The 14,427-nt window shown below is 37.8% G+C and overlaps 2 long non-coding RNA genes across 2 annotated transcripts; both read left to right on the top strand.

Moving 5' to 3' along the window:
• The first annotated feature begins 719 nt into the window (after positions 1-719).
• LOC125378548 lies at positions 720-2,549 on the top strand. Its single transcript, XR_007220283.1, has 3 exons — positions 720-1,480; positions 1,834-1,898; positions 2,173-2,549. It is a non-coding gene; the product is annotated as an uncharacterized LOC125378548 (long non-coding RNA).
• Positions 2,550-11,743: 9,194 nt separating this feature from the next.
• On the top strand, positions 11,744-13,267 carry LOC125378549. The gene is made up of 2 exons (XR_007220284.1): positions 11,744-12,457; positions 13,187-13,267. It is a non-coding gene; the product is annotated as an uncharacterized LOC125378549 (long non-coding RNA).
• Positions 13,268-14,427: the final 1,160 nt, after the last annotated feature.

Here is a 14,427-nt window from a genome sequence, read left to right as displayed (position 1 = left end):
GTACAAAATTAGCCTAAAAAGGCCAAAATTGGCCAGCTTCAAAGACAATTTTCAAGTAACCAAGCATTCTCTTACATCAAAGTTCAACCATTTTTCTCTCTGTTTCAATGGTTTTTATCATGGTTCCAAACTCAGTGTTGGTGTGGGAATGATTAAAAGAAATTCTACTTTGGGAGCGTCCACACTGCCACTTTCACCACTGATTGTCACTTCAATAGGGATTAATCATCTTAATACTAAAATTACTTTAATTTACTATTCAGGTTCCCTTCGAGTCACAGCTGATTTCTTTGAAAACAAGGTGAGATATTACAATGATTACTACACATGTATCTGCAGAAACCATAGTACATCTAGCTACGGAAACCGTAGAACATCTAGCTGCGGAATCCGTATACCAGCTGCACATATTGGGGTAGTAATTATAGGGTGCAACATCACAGAGTTATGGTTTCTGCATCCAGACTACATCTTATGCTTAAACTTAATTATACATATCTCTGACATTAATTATGTTTGATTTGTCATAACACTATCCAGAATTCCCAACTATACTCAGCTGCCAGCTAGACTTTCTTAATGAGTTCAACTCAGATCCCCCTGTTTCCTACCCTGCAGTACCTTGTCTTTGCTATCAGGGACAGGCTGAGTTCAAAAACGTTCAATACTTTCTAACAAAACTTAGCATGTCTACCAGGCACATTCTGAAATGGTGCCTTTTAATATTTAGAAATTTTTGAATGTTTTATTTTTTTAACATTTTTATGGCAACAAGTTGGACTTAGGTTCTATGAGGGTAGGGTTCATTTCCAGAAAATAACTGCTAAACCATTTAGTATTTTGAATCAAACACATGCTGAACTGGTGCCTTTTGCTATTCAACAATTTTAGAACGTTTTATTTTAAGGTTTTTTTTTTATGGCAGCTCTTTGAACTTGGGCTTAAAGAAATGTTGGGTTAGTTTACCTGGTTTCGGACCATTACATGTTAAGGTTGGCAGGGAATATAGATGACTTCGTCGACTATATGCTTGTTGAAATTGAAACTGTTAAAGCGGAAACTGTCTAATGAATTGACTGTTTGACTTTTCTTCACAGAAATCAGAAGTTTGCAGTTACATTAAGAGCCTTTTACAGGGTAAGTTCAGGTAATATACTCTATAAAGTACATGGCCATGGAGAATGATCTGAAGTCCTAAACATGCACATCACATCTGGCCAAAATAAACCAATTCAATGTATGTATCCTTTCCTTTTATATAACACTGTTGTTGATATTCCTGTATATCACATTGAAAGTTAACAGTCACATATACACCAACATCACACAACAGTCAATATAAAATGAATGTGGCATTCTTGAGGCACTTTTGTCTTTACAGTGAGGACAAGGACATGGTGAGAGACACAACTGGTTTGTTACCAAGTATCCCTACCATGAAGTCAAGGCTGGATTTGGGTCAGATTTTGTGTCTGCTGAAGTAAGAAAATGAATTCATATGTACAGCTAAATTTCATTAAAGTATGAGAATGATAATGTTCACAATTAAGTCCTAAGTCCACAAATTAGTAGAGAAAATTTCCAAAATTTCATTGTTGAAAAAGTTTCAATCCTATGACTGTAACAATTCTTATGTTGTGATAGTAATCATCATCTTATGCAATAAACACAATGTACATGTTCTTTTGTTTCTGACATACACTTTCTGCATACAGGTAAAATATAAGTGTTCCTGAAGATTAAAGTAAAATGTTTGGGGGGAAAAATGGCAAATAGTTGATGATATCAGTTGCTCAGTGAATTGTACTTTATACATGGCAAAACAAATTTCAGATGTATGGGCACATACTTCAGTGGCTGGGGCAATCCTTGACACGCCTTCTAGTGAGAGATAAACGGTAAGAATAATGGTGAATAGTGTAGATTCTTTTCTTAAGTTCCCAATGGCACAAATTTAAAATCAGTGTAAATTCACAGTTTTATGCATGTTGTTTTGAGCATATATTTACCAGTGTTTACCAAATTGAATGAGAACAGAGCAGTAGTTAAATGTGATTAGGAAAAGTTTACATCTAAAGCATATTCAGACATACAGATGAAATTGATACATTGAAAATTGCTCATGGTCTAAATTTCACATTAATGTCACTGACCACCTTTGATTCCTTTCAGTCGCCCTAACACTAAGCCAGTGACTCAGATCTTTACTGTGCCGGATGTTGATGCGAATCTCAGGGAACTTCCAATGGAGTACACACAGTAAGCACAGAAAATACAAAATTAATTATTCTATTTCTATCGGTGAAATACTGCATTTATCGGTTAAAATAAAACCTGCATCTACACTGAGTTAGATATCAAAATCAAAAAGTAAACAATGTGATGACTTAATGTGTATCACCAGGCAACAAGACGACTGACACAGTGAATGTACTAAATTTGTGAGTCATCGGTCTGGTTTTCATAAAATTCAGCAATAAGGAAGAATAGAATAAATAGAACATTTGACTTTTCCTGTCGAATACCGTGTTTATGTCATCTCGTGAAGTTGAAAAGTTTAATTTTTACACTTGCGGCTACGCCACTCATGCAAAATACAAACTAGTCAACTTCACTCGACGAGATAAACACCGTATTCGACAGGAAAAGTCAAATATCCTCTATACGTGTTTGTCTCCTTCAGTTAGGAAAACAAACATGTCTGTTACATTTCATTATTGACAATTTTAGGTTGTATTATCTGAAGCAGACATATTCCAGAAATATAATAGTATGTATTATGTGTACAGGTTTGCTTGCTTGATTTCTGGTACATAGTTATAGGTACAATGTTGTTAGATACATTATTATTAAACACTCACTGGAATGAATGCTAAACAGAAAAGAACCAATTTGGTGAAAGGGAACAGAAATTCAGTCATATTTTGTTAGAATATATACATTGGAAAAACATTTAGTATTGTGAAAATGGAGACACCAAAGAATGAGATAATAGTCTTGTAAAGTAATAATCAATTACAATGTAACTAGTGAAGCTACTGAAAATAAATAAATTCATTGTAATTGTAAAAAACTAATTCTTTGAATTTTTGGCAAGTAAATGATTTCCAATTATTCCAGTTACAACTTACATTTATGAAACTGGAACTGGAGATATTTATTTTATTCTTAAAATTGAGTCTGGTTATAAATATGCTCTAATTTATTACAGGGCTGCATGGCGCTGCATTCTGTATGTGGCCATTAAGGAAGTAATCATATTCCTTGCAGAGAAACTGACAGGGAGAACCTACTCTTCAATCAACCCAGAGTGTCAAAGGACAGAATTGCATTCAAAAGAGCTTTAATTGCATAATTATGATGCTCCTTTGAAAGGGTTACTGTTTTAATGAATGCAGCCAACTCATTGATGCCTTGATGTGGTTTGGTTGTTCTCTGTACCTTTCTTTCATTCACATATGGACCCGTGAAGATTCCAGGGTAGAATAAGTCTTCAGCAACCCATACTTGCCGTAAAAGGCGACTATGCTTGTTGTAAAAGGCGACTAACAGGATCGGGTGGTCAGGCTCGCTGACTTGGTTGATACATGTCATTGATCCACAATGCGTAGATCGATGCTCATGATGTCAATCACGGGATTGTCTGGTCCAGACTTGATTATTTTACAGACCGCCATCATATAGCTGGAATATTGCTGAGTGTGGCGTTAAACAACAAACAAACAAACAAATCATTCACATATGTGTATAGAACATGCCTCAGTCTCCTCCCATTGATGTATATTTCAGTTGAATATAGTAAAACCCTGTTAAGTGCAGATCATTGTGTGTGTTAAACTTATCCATGTTTATGAATTTCCAAACTATTTGATGTAGAATGTTTTGGTGAATCAATAATCGAAAAAAGAATAGGCGTATACTATAGAAACAGATCTTAACGGTTCTCCTTGTAACTAACCTGATCATAAAGAAAAGGCATGTGTATCATTAAAGCAGTAAACTTGTGCTTTTAGCTATTTCTGGATTTATTGAAAGTCTGTCTGTTGACATTCTAACAATTTGAACTTGGATTTAGATGGAGTGGGGTGTTGTTCAAGATCAAAATTTAAGAATTATGAGACATGTTTTCATGAAACATGCAGAATGATTAATCAGATAGTGGACAATTGTCTTTTGCTACTGAACAATGTTTTAAGGTTTCAAGTTGTTACTTTTTCTGGAATAAAGTTGGAGTTACATTCAGTTGAGTTGAATTTCTTTAAAAGAAGAAAGAATATTAATGATATCTTCAAAACAAATTGGAAAATGATCAAATGTTTGAATATAGACAATTTTTTATAACTTTTTATTTTTTATTCTTATTTATGAGATTGGTGATATATTATGAGGCTGCAGGGGGATGTGTCATATTCTCATGACTCTTGTTATCAGTGTTTGTTTAATAACATTAGCAGTTTACATTGAATGTCAAAATAAACTTTGCTAAAATATATTTAGATGTAAATTTCCTAAAAGGTGTGATTTGATCATCATATGATTGTCATAGTCCTAAAATCACTATAATTAACCCATAATTATAGTGGTCATATTTCAATAATATGTTTTGTATTTCTCTCAATATTTTATCTTACAACTAGCTATACCTAAATATATTTCTCTTATTTATGTAGCAGATTTAGATCATAGTTTCAATATTAGGTAACTAACGCATTCTATAGAAGGCCTGAGTCCCTATATATACGGAGTCCAGTGGCAGATACTTCTCTCTGCCACGAATAAAGACGTAAAGGGACTCAGCAGCCTTCTTTCTGTTTTAAAGGTAAGACAACATTAGTTTCTTGTTCAATTCTCCTTGCCTTTAACTTATATTATATCATGTGCAAGCAACTTTATATTTACCGTAGTTTGTAATATTTAAGAATAAGTTATATGTCATTCGTTATACCGCAAAGCAACTTGAATGTTAAATTGTATGTGTGTGTTTATATAGATGTCAGTAGATTAGTTCACTTGTACATTAACTGTTGATATGCCAAGTGATAGATAAAGCCGTACATTACATAGCATGAGAAAGAGTACTTTGTGGTAAAAACCCACGGGTAATCTCACGTAAATACCGTCTCATATGAATATTGGCCATGCTAAGTCTATCATTTGGTTAAGCATTTACGGCATTGAAATTATACAATATGTTAAATACATTTGTATGTAAATACACGAGTAACGTTAGAATGCCGTAAATGTAAATGTTAACAGTTCCTGTATGAAATATTGTAGCTAGAATAACATGAAATACCTCCCAGTCGCTTATTATTCACAATTCGTTTTTGTACCTTATTTATTAGAACAGTCCTGTTAAGAAAGTTTAAACGAGTCGCTGTCAATTCATGTATGGTTGTCAATTATATATTTAATGTAACAAGTCATTGACTGCATCTATCTTGTAATGTAATATTGTTTAAATATCTCTCTATATATGAAATTACACTCTGCCACGAATAAAGACTTAAAGGGACTCAGCAGCCTTCTCTCTGTTTTAAAGGTGATAGCCGAGTAATCAGCTCTACCAAGTTAATTCCCCCACTATCTTGGCCATTGTGACGTAGCAAACGGAACCACGCCCATACAAGGCAAAACAGTCCCAAACACAAGCTACGTAAGTTGATGGAGATCAAAGTTTCCGGTGCTGATGAAAGGCAGAACACAGAGAACAGGATGAGGCTGCAGTCTTTTCATCTTGTCTCGTTGTAACCCTGAGTTGCCAGGCAGAGTCATCATAAACAACAGTTCTACATCACAGACGCCAACCTCTACAATACCAACATCACCAGCAACATACACAACGTCAACATCAACGGTACCAACGTCAACGTCAACATGAACATCTACGTCAGTATCAACAGCCTTATCAACGTCACCAACAACATCCTCAACAGCAGCTACTCAAAGTATTTCCTCCACAGCTTCAACCACAAGCATGGCCATGTCACATATTCATCTTCCTAAATATTCAGGTAAGCGGGATGCAAATAACTGGTGGTCAGATCTAGAAACATGGGTTAAACTCCAAGGTACTGATCAAGACAGAGCGTGTTTAATGTTGAACTTCCTTTTAGAAGGACCAGCCAAACAGTGGCATCATGCCTTGAGTGACGATTTCAAGTCAGACTGGAATAGCTTAAAACAAGCTTTCATTACTAGATTTCAACCATCAGGACAATTTGATCTGTCGGTATTGGCAATCAATCAGCAACCTGCTGAATCAGTATCAGATTACATCAGTAGGTTACAGCAGTCAACCTCTAGTAAATCCATACCAGTCGACATCTTAGTTGCCATAGCTGTGAATGGTCTGTGCCCTTCCGTCAGACAATGGGTCTATAATAAAGAACCCAAAACATTGGAAGAAGTGCGTCAACAGGGTGAACTAGCATCCAAATCATACCTCAGCATCCAACAGCCAGATCAAGCTAACCTCACAGACCAGGTGACTAAGCTATCAACACTAGTGATGTCGCTAATGGAGAGCCAACAGAAGCCTTTTGCAGCTGCAATGTCTACACAGCAGGAGGCGCGCCATGATGACTGTCAACAAAGAGTCAGGTTCCAGTCACCACCTCGACTTGATGACTACAGCTCAAGACAAGGTCATCAGTCATCTGATGCCAGTCCACAGTCACAGCACAGGCCACGTGACTTCAGGCGCGAGCAACTCTGACCATCCAGCAGAAACAACAGAGAAAGATGCTCAGGATGTGGTGGGTATTGTTCTCAGCATAATTACTGTCCCCATCGGCATACCATTTGCAATGTTTGTAGAAAGAAAGGTCACCATACATCTGTATGTTACCAGGTTCTTCTGTCTAAGATAGATAATCAGTAGGGACGCGTGCCTGATTCCAAGGATCCACCTAGAATCAGGCACCCATTAAAACAATCTAAACCATCTGACCCACCCACTAGGCATACTACCCCTACTTCCCAATCCTCTACTAACTCTAACCAGCATCATGTATCTCTTGTAGCCCCATTATCTAAAAACACCATTCAAGTTAAGGTCAGACAAGTCAAAACAACAGCATTGATAGACACTGGAGCAACAATCAGCTGTGTTCATATGAAATTTCTGAAGAAAATAGGACTCACTGAGTCACACCTTCAGAAATCTCATCTATCAGAGATTCTTGGTGTAGGAGGAGAACGCCATCCTGTGTTAGGTTTAGTCACTCTACAACTTAACATCGGCCATGCTTCTTATTCAAAGTATTTTCATGTCTTCACATCATTACATCATACCATCATTCTTGGTTTAGACTTTCTCCATTCAAACCATGTCAAAATTGATCTATCAAACCGCACAGTTCACCTGCATGATGGATTAATATCCGTAAGCTTGGTGGATGCCAATGCAGGGTTTGCTAGACCTCGCAAAACAGTTCAGATTCCTCCCCACTCCCAGGCTGATATTCCTGTTAAAATCTCCCGTTGTGAGAGCAACAGAGTATTGCTACTGGAACCATTTCCGGGCCTAGAGGCACTCCAAATTCAAGGAGCCAAATGTCTCATTCAAAGTGCCAAGGGTAGACCATATATGAGGTTTCTCAACCCAACTGATAAACCTGTCACACTTCGTTGTCAACGAATAGTAGCCACAGCATCCATCATTGACCCATCATCTGTCCATACATTGGAATCTGAGCCAATCTTAGATCATCCATCAGCCAACACTGCAGTCCCTTCTAGCCCATCAAAGCTAAGTGCTGACCTGAATTTTGACCTGAGTGACTCAGATCTCACAGAGACCCAGAAGCAACAGCTTGAATGCTTCCTGTTGGCTCAAAGATCTGTTTCTGCACGAGAATGGTCAGAGCTAGGCAAAACACATCTGCATCAACATAAGATTGAAACAGAGCATACCCGTCCTGTTAGACTCCCCTTCTACCGTCAGTCATCTCTAGTCAGAAAAGAATGTGCTAAGTAAATTAAAGAAATGTTAGACGCAGGCATAATAGAACCAAGTCATTCTGAATAGCATTCGCCAGTAGTCATGGTCAAGAAATCTGACAACAGTTATCGATTTGCGGTCGATTATCGCAAGCTCAATGCAGTTACGAAACCAATATTTTTCCCTCTTCCACGTTTGGAAGATGTCATAGATGCTATTGGTGAAAAACATGCTCAGATGTTCTCTGTTCTTGATTGTGCAAGTGGATTTTGGCAGATACCACTTCACACAGAAACAAAGCACAAATCCGCCTTCATCACGCAAGATGGCATTTTTGAATTCAATCGTCTTCCTTTCGGTCTCAAAAATGCACCAGCAGCATTCCAGCAAACCATTTGTTCTGCTCTTCAAGCTATGAATTGGTAACACATTTTAATATATGTTGATGATATCATAATTTACAGCAGAACATTTGAAGAACACTTACATCATCTGAAATGTGTTTTTGGCAAACTTAAAGAAGCTGGTCTTACCTTAAAACCAAGCAAATGTAGATTTGCAGCTAAGAGAGTCTTCAGCAAAGATGGAGTAGAAGTTGACAAATCAAAGGTAGAAGTTGTTAAAAGCATCCCTTCTCCCAAAAATGTCCATGACATCAGACATTTCTTGGGTCTTGCAAGTTACTACCGCAAATTTGTCCCAAATTTTTCCCGCATAGCATCACCATTGTATAACTTGCTTCAAAAGGATGCCACCTTTAATTGGTCAGACGAGTGTGAGCAGGCACTTAACAAATTGAAAGGATGCCTAACTTCAGCCCCTGTCCTAACATATCCTGATCCCAATAAACCATTCATTCTAACAACAGATGCTTCTACCTCAGCCATAGGGTATATCTTAGGTCAACGAGGTGCTTCTGGCCAAGAACATGTCATCTGCTATGGTGGCCGTGCCCTTCATGCTGCTGAGAAGAAATGGGGCATCACTCAACTAGAATGTTTGGCTGTATTAGAAGGCATTAGAACTTTCAGGGTGTATCTCACATCTCAGAAGTTTAAAGTCTTCACAGATCATCATGCTCTGAAATGGCTTAAGGACATCAAACAGGAAACAGGTCGTCTTGCTAGATGGTCTCTCATGCTGCAGGAATATGATTATGAGATCGAACATAGTGCAGGTAAAGCCAATACAAATGCTGATGCTCTCTCTCGCATTCCATATCCTGCACAGATCATAGAACCTGTCACTGATGATTTCCCTGTACCACCAGTCCCCTCTATCAACTACACCTCAGCCACCATCCAGTCAAATCATCATCCAATCCAGCATTCATATGCTGAAGTGGTTTCAACACCACCCAAAAATCCATCATCAACAACCCATCATCAGATTGTTAGTCAGCTCACTGCAGCAGATAATGACTATGGGATATCTCCTGAATGTTCAACTTCAGAAAACCCTCATTTATCTGGTCAGAAGGCTAAAGCACCTTCTTCAGCATCGTCGATAGATCTGTATGTTGAATTCTGTCATCAAGATGAGATTCCATCAGGACCAACAGTTCAAACAATCGGAACTGATATCCCGGAAAACAATCTTGCAGAAAGACAGCGAAGTTCACCAGATTTCAAGCCTATCATTGACTATCTTGGGAATGGTAATATTCCCTCCAATTACACTGATTCTCAAGTCAAAGGTCTCCAAGGTCTCTCACAGGAGTATGATCTTTGTGATGGCATCTTGTATCATTTCTACCTGCCAAAGCATAGAGGACACAAGAACGGCCGTCACCCAATGGTTACACAACTGGCAGTTCCTATTTCTGACAGGAAATCCCTGCTTTATGCTTACCATGATTCAAAAGCAGGTGGGTGCCACTTTGGCCGGGATGCTACCCGTCAGTCCATTTTGACCAAATACCATTGGCCAGGCTTGTACCAAGATGTTGAAACATACATCAAATCTTGTGAACAATGTGAAAGAGGGAAACGTTGGGCCCATTCAAAACCAGCTCCAATGGTACCAATGCCTATTGAAGACAACTTTTCCAGGTTACATGTTGACATCCTTGGACCTCTTCCTCAAACAAAGGATGGGCATAAGTATGTTCTTGTAGCTGTGGATTCATTCTCAAGGTGGATTGAAGCATTTCCATTGCACACTCAAGATGCTGTGGAAGTAGCAACAAAACTGTTTAATGAAGTCTTCACAAGGTACGGTGCACCTCGAACTCTAGTCACTGATAGAGGTCGCCAGTTCACATCAAAGCTGGTCAATGCTATCTGTGAAATCTTTGAGGTTAAGCACCACTTCACATCGTCATACCATCCTCAGACAAATGGAATGGTTGAACGGCGTAATAGTACAATTGCACAAGCCTTAAAATCTTACTGTAAGCCTGACCAATCCAACTGGGCTGATATTCTTCCATGTGTTCTCATGTCAATGCGAAACACACCGTGCCAATCAACTGGTTACTCACCACACCATATGCTCTTTGGCAGAGAGATGTGTCTTCCATTTGATACTACACTCACACCGAAGCCAACACTTGGTAAAAATGCAGAGACACATTTCCAGCAGCTCATTGACAATCTGAAGGTTGTCAAATCTATTGCTCCCGACAACATGTCTGTAAGTCAGCAAATAGACAAGGAGCATCAAGAGCTAAAATCATCAGAACCTTCTTTCATATTAGGTCAGCAGGTGCTTCTCCACAGCCCTGTAGTCAAACAAGAACTTTCCCCGAAGCTGTCTCAATCATGGACAGGTCCTTATTATATCACAGACATTGGTCCAAACCACACCTTCAAAATTCACAGATGTTCAGATGACAAAGAACATAAATCTTTGGTCCATGCCAATCGCCTGAAACCCTATGTCCTCAGAGGTAATGTTGCATGGCATGTTGACGCATCAGGTTCTTCTGCACCTACATTGGTTTCAAGTAGAGCACAGGAACCATTACCAGATCCTCCTGCACAAACTTTGCAAGGCAGTCCTCCACTAGAATCACCAGTCTCTAGAGAAAAGCCAACTGCAAAAGCAGATGAAACTGTGCCATCAGAGCACAATCACAAGCAAACAAAAGATCACAATCAAGATCAATTCTATGATGTTGAAAAACTCTTGAAGTACAAAGACATCAATGGCATACGCCATTTTCTTGTCAAATGGGTTGCACATCCTACACCAACATGGGAGCCACACCATAATATAGGACAAGGACTTATCAGAGACTTCCATGTGCATAAAACACAGGCTGGACGCTGTCGTAAGCACAAAGGATCACACAAATATTTTGTCTAATCTCTAATAATATAGTTATCCTTGACTTTGATAGAACCTCTCAGGTAGTTTCGTTGTGAGTAGTTAGATGTTGTCGACAAACCTGCAGGGCCTCCTGTGTTATTAAGTGCTAGAAGGATGATAGTTGCAAATGTCATCTTTCAAACCTGTTGTCAACACTGATCTACCCACTTGATCTTCTCTCAGAGTTGTCAGATTCACTTATCTATTATTATAGATTATGCTGTTATAATGGTGTATATTTCAAAATCGAGACAAACGTATGTTCAAATATGACACTATTTGTCCACCTTCATTCCCACAACTATTTAAAACTTTAAGCTTAATAGAAAAAACAAACAGTTAACGTTGTATGAACTGTTACTCACCCATGAACTAAACCAACACATGTAAAGTAAAGTTTTCAAATTGCCGAATTCATGCTGAGAACAATACTCTACATGTTCTATTAAGCCTGATGTTGCTAAAACTATTGTATTATGCTTCATTATGTTGTACCTTTTTGGGTTCTCATAACAGAACAATACTCTGTCATAACATGTTCTGTTTGGTAGACTATTGCTCAAATATTGTATTCTTTTTTCAATACCTGTATTCTGTTTGTTACCATGACAAAGGGATATTGTATCTTTCAGTAACACTAGTTCCATGTAAAATATTTTGTGCTTTTGCGGTCAAAAGCTTCCCACAGCGGAGGGATATTGTCATAGTCCTAAAATCACTATAATTAACCCATAATTATAGTTGTCATATTTCAATAATATGTTTTGTATTTCTCTCAATATTTTATCTTACAACTAGCTATACCTAAATATATTTCTGTAGATAATGTTAGTCAGCTGCCATACACGTAACTGACCGTCACAAACCAGTGACTCTGGACTATGTAACTCAGCCAAGGTGGCCAGGCTAGGGTTATGCCTCAGGCTATAACATGCTGTGTATGGCCGGACGCATCGTCATTTAGTATCAGATAGGCGGATTATAAAGGATATTACGCGGTCAGTGTGCTCTGTAACTGTCGAATAATTGTAATTAATACGCCACGCATGTAGCAGATTTAGATCATAGTTTCAATATTAGGTAACTAACGCATCCTATAGAAGGCCTGAGTCCCTATATATAGGAGTCCAGTGGCAGATACTTCACTCTGCCACGAATAAAGACGTAAAGGGACTCAGCAGCCTTCTCTCTGTTTTAAAGGTAAGACAACATTAGTTTCTTGTTCAATTCTCCTTGCCTTTAACTTATATTATATCATGTGCAAGCAACTTTATATTTACCATAGTTTGTAATATTTAAGAATAAGTTATATGTCATTCGTTATACCGCAAAGCAACTTAAATGTTAAATTGTATGTGTGTGTTTATATAGATGTCAGTAGATTAGTTCACTTGTACATTAACTGTTGATATGCCAAGTGATAGATAAAGCCATACATTACATAGCATGAGAAAGAGTACATTGTGGTAAATACCCACGGGTAATCTCACGTAAATACCGTCTCATACGAATATTGGCCATGCTTAGTCTATCATTTGGTTAAGCATTTACGGCATTGAAATTATACAATATGTTAAATACATTTGTATGTAAATACACGAGTAACTTTAGAATGCCGTAAATGAAAATGTTAACAGTTCCTGTATGAAATATTGTAGCTAGAATAACATGAAATACCTCCCAGTCGCTTATTATTCACAATTCGTTTTTGTACCTTATTTATTAGAACAGTCCTGTTAAGAAAGTTTAAACGAGTCGCTATCAATTCATGTATGGTTGTCAGTTATATATTTAATGTAACAAGTCATTGACTGCATCTATCTTGTAATGTAATATTGTTTAAATATCTCTCTATATATGTATATGAAATTACACTCTGCCACGAATAAAGACTTAAAGGGACTCAGCAGCCTTCTCTCTGTTTTAAAGGTGATAGCCGAGTAATCAGCTCTACCAAGTTAATTCCCCCACTATCTTGGCCATTGTGACGTAGCAAACGGGACCACGCCCATACAAGGCAAAACGGTCCCAAACACAAGCTACTTCATGATCATCAGTTTGTTCATTTGAAAAGCATAGCAGTAACCATTTTCTGGTTATTACCAATAATTTTGGCTGATGTAATCATTGATTAATACTTACAATTGAGTAAACCTGTTCTTAAAAAAGTTAGTTAATGTTAGTAAAACAAACACACTGGAAGTTCAACATCAAATCTTGCATATATAGTTCTTGTGCTCAGATTGTAACATGTTTTTTGCAGGTTGGTGTCCATATCAAAGTCTATAGAACTTGAAAACATTGTATCTGGTTTTAATGAATCAATTTACCAAAACATGATTGTCACGTAGAGGTATTTTCTTGACTACAGGGGCTTCAATGTACATTGCCATTAACTGATATTGGACATCACATTGGCCTGAACATATTTATACTATATGGGTTTATTCTGTGTAAAGTTGACTTTGTTACATGTATGTCCTTTGAAGTTAATTAATGATTAGATTGTTTGCTTGTGATCTATTTTACAGAGTTGTCATGAATTTATTCACTTGGTATCATTTTCTTCTACTGGGTCAAAACAGATAATATTTTTCTGTTATTTTAATTATATTATTCGAATAAAAATAAGGTAGATTTTTTAACTTATCCTGCATTACTCCGTATTGCATTTACTGCTGTCTTTGACAGAGAGACGAACTGTGTGAGATCCAGCTGCTGAAGCTCAGGAGGCAGCGCCCTCTCACAGTCGGCACGTGACCCGGAAGTCATGACGTCACACCAAAACACATAACTGCTTTGTCACCTCCACGGACGGACGTACTTTGTATCCCTTGTGGAAATTAAAGCTTATTGTTTGTTTTTTATATTTTGCGTGTTTCTACATTCATTATATGCTGCTACATTGTTACCTGTTATGGGCCGTGACCTTAGGGTCTTCCCATTCGTAAATTGTAACGTTTATCGCTCGTTTGTGGCTCACGTCACAGTAATTTACGGGCGCGATGTTGTTCCCGCCATTTTGTTTTCTTTCCCGCCATTCACCACATGGCCACGTAATTTCGTGTTCTGCGTTTTGAATTCTCTCTTTGGCTTGGGTAATACATTACATTTATGAATGTTGTTTTGGTGTGCTTAAAGCCTTGCCTTTTCGCTACCTTTCAGCGTAA

This window comes from Haliotis rufescens, unplaced genomic scaffold (assembly GCF_023055435.1).
Source record: "Haliotis rufescens isolate VD_foot unplaced genomic scaffold, xgHalRufe1.0.p SCAF_124, whole genome shotgun sequence".
Classification (NCBI taxonomy): Eukaryota; Metazoa; Mollusca; class Gastropoda; order Lepetellida; family Haliotidae; genus Haliotis; species Haliotis rufescens.
The sequence above is the reverse complement of the archived record's forward strand: the minus strand, read 5'-3'. Positions and strand labels throughout refer to the sequence as shown.